Source organism: Heptranchias perlo, chromosome 31 (assembly GCF_035084215.1).
Source record: "Heptranchias perlo isolate sHepPer1 chromosome 31, sHepPer1.hap1, whole genome shotgun sequence".
NCBI lineage: Eukaryota > Metazoa > Chordata > Chondrichthyes > Hexanchiformes > Hexanchidae > Heptranchias > Heptranchias perlo.
Window position 1 is genome coordinate 2,894,446 of NC_090355.1, and position 7,057 is coordinate 2,901,502.

The 7,057-nt window shown below is 51.9% G+C and overlaps 1 protein-coding gene across 1 annotated transcript in view; it reads right to left on the reverse strand.

The window, feature by feature from the left end:
• The window catches only part of LOC137300457 (tetratricopeptide repeat protein 28-like), a 389,600-nt gene that overhangs the window by 249,640 nt on the left and 132,903 nt on the right, over nucleotides 1-7,057 (reverse strand). The window lies entirely within an intron of this gene.

Here is a 7,057-nt window from a genome sequence, read left to right on the forward strand (position 1 = left end):
TGTGGGGTACATCAGAGAGTGTTACAGTGAGGAGTGTGGGGTACATCGGAGAGTGTTACAGTGAGGGGTGTGGGGTACATTGGAGAGTGTTACAGTGAGGGGTGTGGGGTATATCGGAGAGTATTACAGTGAGGGGTGTGGCGTACATCAGAGAGTGTTACAGTGAGGGGTGTGGGGTACATTGGAGAGTGTTACAGTGAGTTGTGTGGGGTACATCAGAGTGTTACAGTGAAGGTTTGGGGTACATCGGTGAGTGTTACAGTGTGGGGTGTGGGGTACATCGGAGAGTGTTACAGTGAGGGGTGTGGGGTACAACGGAGAGTGTTACAGTGAGGGGTGTGGGGTACATCAGAGAGTGTTACAGTGAGGGGTGTGGGGTACAACGGAGAGTGTTACAGTGAGGGGTGTGGGGTACATCAGAGAGTGTTACAGTGAGGGGTGTGGGGTACAACGGAGAGTGTTACAGTGAGGGGTGTGGGGTACATCAGAGAGTGTTACAGTGAGGGGTGTGGGGTACAACAGAGAGTGTTACAGTGAGGGGTGTGGGGTACATCAGAGAGTGTTACAGTGAGGGGTGTGGGGTAGATCAGAGAGTGTTACAGTGAGGGGTGTGGGGTATATCGGAGAGTGTTACAGTGAGGGGTGTGGGGTATATCGGAGAGTGTTACAGTGAGGGGTGTGGGGTACATCGGAGAGTGTTACAGTGAGGGGTGTGGAGTATATCGGAGATTGTTACAGTGAGGGGTGTGGGGTACATCGGAGAGTGTTACAGTGAGGGGTGTGGGGTACATCGGAGAGTGTTAAAGTGAGGGGTGTGGGGTAGATCAGAGAGTGTTACAGTGAGGGGTGTGGGGTACATCGGAGAGTGTTACAGTGAGGGGTGTGGGGTACATTGGAGAGTGTTACAGTGAGGGGTGTGGGGTACATCGGAGAGTGTTACAGTGAGGGGTGTGCAGTACATCGGAGAGTGTTACAGTGAGGGGTGTGGGGTACATCAGAGAGTGTTACAGTGAGGGGTGTGGGGTACATCAGAGAGTGTTACAGTGAGGAGTGTGGGGTACATCGGAGAGTGTTACAGTGAGGGGTGTGGGGTACATCAGAGAGTGTTACAGTGAGGAGTGTGGGGTACATCAGAGAGTGTTACAGTGAGGGGTGTGGGGTACATCGGAGAGTGTTACAGTGAGGGGTGTGGGGTACATCAGAGAGTGTTACAGTGAGGGGTGTGGGGTACATCGGAGAGTATTACAGTGAGGGGTGTGGCGTACATCAGAGAGTGTTACAGTGAGGGGTGTGGGGTACATCAGAGAGTGTTACAGTGAAGGTTTGGGGTACATCGGTGAGTGTTACAGTGTGGGGTGCGGGGTACATCGGTGAGTGTTACAGTGTGGGGTGTGGGGTACATCGGAGAGTGTTACAGTGAGGGGTGTGGGGTACAACGGAGAGTGTTACAGTGAGGGGTGTGGGGTACATCAGAGAGTGTTACAGTGAGGGGTGTGGGGTACAACGGAGAGTGTTACAGTGAGGGGTGTGGGGTACATCAGAGAGTGTTACAGTGAGGGGTGTGGGGTACAACGGAGAGTGTTACAGTGAGGGGTGTGAGGTACATCAGAGAGTGTTACAGTGAGGGGTGTGGGGTACAACGGAGAGTGTTACAGTGAGGGGTGTGGGGTACATCAGAGAGTGTTACAGTGATGGGTGTGGGGTACATCAGAGAGTGTTACAGTGAGGAGTGTGGGGTACATCGGAGAGTGTTACAGTGAGGGGTGTGGGGTACATCAGAGAGTGTTACAGTGAGGAGTGTGGGGTACATCAGAGAGTGTTACAGTGAGGAGTGTGGGGTACATCAGAGAGTGTTACAGTGAGGGGTGTGGGGTACATCGGAGAGTGTTACAGTGAGGGGTGTGGGGTACATTGGAGAGTGTTACAGTGAGGAGTGTGATGTACATCGGAGAGTGTTACAGTGAGGGGTGTGGGGTACATCAGAGAGTGTTACAGTGAGGGGTGTGGGGTACATCAGAGAGTGTTACAGTGAGGGGTGTGGGGTACATCAGAGAGTGTTACAGTGAGGGGTGTGGGGTACATCGGAGAGTGTTACAGTGAGGGGGGTGGGGTACATCAGAGAGTGTTACAGTGAGGGGTGTGGGGTACATCAGAGAGTGTTACAGTGAGGAGTGTGGGGTACATCAGAGAGTGTTACAGTGAGGGGTGTGGGGTAGATCAGAGAGTGTTACAGTGAGGGGTGTGGGGTACATCGGAGAGTGTTACAGTGAGGGGTGTGGGGTACATTGGAGAGTGTTACAGTGAGGGGTGTGGGGTACATCGGAGAGTGTTACAGTGAGGGGTGTGCAGTACATCGGAGAGTGTTACAGTGAGGGGTGTGGGGTACATCGGAGAGTGTTACAGTGAGGGGTGTGGGGTACATTGGAGAGTGTTACAGTGAGGGGTGTGGGGTACATCAGAGAGTGTTACAGTGAGGGGTGTGGGGTACATCGGAGAGTATTACAGTGAGGGGTGTGGCGTACATCAGAGAGTGTTACAGTGAGGGGTGTGGGGTACATTGGAGAGTGTTACAGTGAGGGGTGTGGGTTACATCAGAGAGTGTTACAGTGAAGGTTTGGGGTACATCAGAGAGTGTTACGGTGAGGAGTGTGGGGTACATCGGAGAGTGTTACAGTGAGAGGTGTGGGGTATATCGGAGAGTGTTACAGTGAGGGGTGTGGGGTATATCGGAGAGTGTTACAGTGAGGGGTGTGGGGTACATCGGAGAGTGTTACAGTGAGGAGTGTGGGGTACATCGGAGAGTGTTACAGTGAGGGGTGTGGGGTATATCGGAGAGTGTTACAGTGAGGGGTGTGGGGTACATCGAAGAGTGTTACAGTGAGGGGTGTGGGGTACATCGGAGAGTGTTACAGTGAGGGGTGTGGGGTATATCGGAGAGTGTTACAGTGAGGGGTGTGGGGTACATTGGAGAGTGTTACAGTGAGGGGTGTGGGGTACATCGGAGAGTGTTACAGTGAGGGGTGTGGGGTACATCGGAGAGTGTTACAGTGAGGGGTGTGCAGTACATCGGAGAGTGTTACAGTGAGGGGTGTGGGGTACATCAGAGAGTGTTACAGTGAGGAGTGTGGGGTACATCGGAGAGTGTTACAGTGAGGGGTGTGGGGTACATCAGAGAGTGTTACAGTGAGGAGTGTGGGGTACATCAGAGAGTGTTACAGTGAGGGGTGTGGGGTAGATCAGAGAGTGTTACAGTGAGGGGTGTGGGGTACATCGGAGAGTGTTACAGTGAGGGGTGTGGGGTAGATCAGAGAGTGTTACAGTGAGGGGTGTGGGGTACATCGGAGAGTGTTACAGTGAGGGGTGTGGGGTACATCGGAGAGTGTTACAGTGAGGGGTGTGGGGTACATCAGAGAGTGTTACAGTGAGGAGTGTGGGGTACATCGGAGAGTGTTACAGTGAGGGGTGTGGGGTACATTGGAGAGTGTTACAGTGAGGGGTGTGGGGTACATCGGAGAGTATTACAGTGAGGGGTGTGGCGTACATCGGAGAGTGTTACAGTGAGGAGTGTGGGGTATATCAGATTCGTTACAGTGAGGGGTGTGGGGTACATCGGAGAGTGCTACAGTGAGGAGTGTGGGGTACATCGGAGATTGTTACAGTGAGGGGTGTGGGGTATATTGGAGAGTGTTACAGTGAGGAGTGTGGGGTACATCGGAGAGTGTTACATTGAGGTGTGTGTGGTATATCGGAGAGTGTTACACTGAGGGTGTGCTGTGTATCAGACAGTATTACAATGAGGGGTGTGGGTATCTCAGCGTGTGTTACAGTGATGGATGTGGGGTACCCTGGATTGTGTAACTGGGAAGATGTGGAGTATTTGACGTACCATAGTGGGATATATCGGATCAAGCCCTGAGTGCTGGTTAAAATAGGCACTTATTGCCTGGTACAACAAGCCCCAGTACTTGGTAGAACAGACCCCAATATTGGATAGAACAGATCCCGGTACAAGTCAATGGGAATCAGGGGGAAAACTCTCCAGTGGCTCGGGTCATACCTAGCACAAAGGAAGATGGTAGTGGTTGTTGGAGACCAATCATCTCAGCCCCAGGACATTGCTGTAGGTGTTCCTCAGGGCAGTGTCCTAGGCCCAACCATCTTCAGCTGCTTCATCAATGACCTTCCCTCCATCATAAGGTCAGAAATGGGGATGTTCGCTAATGATTGCACAGTGTTCAGTTCCATTTGCAACCCCTCAGATAATGAAACAGTCCGAGCCCGCATGTAGCGAGACCTGGACAACATTCAGGCTTGGGCTGATTACTGGCAAGAAACATTCGCCCCAGACAAGTGCCAGGCAATGACCATCTCCAACAAGGGAGAATCTAACTACCTCCCCTTGACGTTCAACAGCATTACCATCATTGATTCCCCCACCATCAACATCCTGGGGGTTACCGTTGACCAGAAACTTAACTGGACCAGCCACATAAATACTGTGGCTGCAAGAGCAGGTCAGAGTGCAGCTCCAACAACACTCAAGAAACTTGACACCATCCAGGACAAAGCAGCCCGCTTGATTGGCACCCCATCCACCACCCTGAACATTCATTCCCTTCACCACCGGCGCACAGTGGCTGCAGTGTGTACCATCCACAGGATGCACTGCAGCAACTCACCAAGGCTTCTTCGACAGCACCTCCCAAACCCACGACCTCTACCACCCAGAAGGACAAGAGCAGCAGGCACATGGGAACACCACCACCTGCACGTTCCCCTCCAAGTCACACACCATCCCGACTTGGAAATATATCGCCGTTCCTTCATCGTCCCTGGGTCAAAATCCTGGAACTCCCTTCCTAACAGCACTGTGGGAGAACTTTTCACCACATGGACTGCAGCGGTTCAAGAAGGGGGCTCACCACCGCCTCCTCAAGGGCAATTAGGGATGGGCAATAAATGCCGGCCTCGCCAGCGACGCCCACATCCCACGAACAAATTTTTTTAAAGTCCCGATACTGGGTACAGCGAATCCCAGTACAAGCCCCGATACTGGATAGAGCAGATCCCAGTACAAGCCCCGATACTGGATAGAGCGGATCCCAGTACAAGCCCCAATACTGGATAGAGCGGATCCCAGTTCAAGTCCCGATACTGGATAGAGCGGATCCCAGTACAAGCCCCGATACTGGATAGAGCGGATCCCAGTACAAGCCCCAATACTGGATTGAGTGGATCCCAGTACAAGTCCCGATACTGGATAGAGTGGATCCCAGTACAAGCCCCAATACTGGATAGAGCAGATCCCAATACAAGTCCTGATACTGGATAGAGCGGATCCCAGTACAAGCCCCGATACTGGATAGAGCGGATCCCAATACAAGTTCCGATACTGGATAGAGCGGATCCCAGTACAAGCCCCAATACTGGATAGAGCGGATCCCAATACAAGTCCCGATACTGGATAGAGCGGATCCCAATACAAGTCCCGATACTGGATAGAGTGGATCCCAATACAAGTCCCGATACTGGATAGAGGGGATCCCAATACAAGTCCCGATACTGGATAGAGCGGATCCCAGTTCAAGTCCCGATACTGGATAGAGCGGATCCCAGTACAAGCCCCGATACTGGATAGAGCGGATCCCAGTACAAGCCCCGATACTGGATAGAGCGGATCCCAGTACAAGCCCCGATACTGGATAGAGCGGATCCCAGTACAAGCCCCGATACTGGATAGAGCGGATCCCAGTACAAGCCCCGATACTGGATAGAGCGGATCCCAGTTCAAGTCCCGATACTGGATAGAGCGGATCCCAGTTCAAGTCCCGATACTGGATAGAGCGGATCCCAGTTCAAGTCCCGATACTGGATAGAGTGGATCCCAATACAAGTCCCGATACTGGATAGAGCGGATCCCAGTACAAGTTCCGATACTGGATAGAGCGGATCCCAGTACAAGTTCCGATACTGGATAGAGTGGATCCCAGTACAAGCCCCGATACTGGATAGAGCGGATCCCAGTACAAGTTCCGATACTGGATAGAGCGGATCCCAGTACAAGTCCCGATACTGGATAGAGCGGATCCCAGTTCAAGTTCCGATACTGGATAGAGCGGATCCCAGTACAAGCCCCGATACTGGATAGAGCGGATCCCAGTACAAGCCCCAGTGCTGGATTCTAACTCACACCAAGTTCATCCATCACCCCTGTCCTCACTGACCTACATTGCCTCCTGGTCCGGCAACGCCTCAATTTTAAAATTTTCAACTTTAGTTTCAAATCCTTCCATGGCCTCGCCCCTCACTATCTTTGTAATCTCCCCCAGCCCTACAGCCCTCCGAGATCTCTGCGTTGCTCCAATTCTGGCCACTTGCGCATCCCCGATTTTCTTTGCTCCACCATTGGCGGCCGTGCCTTCAGCTGCCTAGGTCCTAAGCTCTTGAATTCCCTCCCTAAACCTCTGCCTCTCTGTCACCTCCTTTAAGATGCTCCTTAAAACTTACCCTACCTGTCCTAATATCTCTTTATATGGCTTGTTGTCAAATTTTGTTTGCTAATCGCTCTTGTGAAGAGCCTTGGGCCGTTTTACTACGTTAAAGGTAAATTGATGTTGTTGGAGAGAACAGACCCCAGTACAAGCCCCAGTGCTGGATAGAACAGGTGGCCTATAAAGGAGACTCAGATGAAGTCATGGTTGGCCAGGGAGTATGAAAGCAATGGGCCTTTGGATGGGTGCCCAAGTGTTATTTACTCATTCATACAATAATGCAAAGATCACAGAGTTAAATGGGGCAACCTGTCTGTTAGTGGCTCTGGGGTGGGAAGTATGGCAGAAAGCATGACGATTACTGGAGGCTGTGACAGGGGTTTGCTCCAATACTGCTGGGCTTTAAAGGTCGAGATAACAGGAGTTAAAGAATTACATAGTATTTACAGCACAGAAACAGGCCATTCAGCACAACAGGTCTATGCCGGTGTTTATGCTCCATGCGAGCCTCCTCCCACCTTATTTCATCTAACCCTGTCAGCATATCATTCCAATCCCCCTCCCCC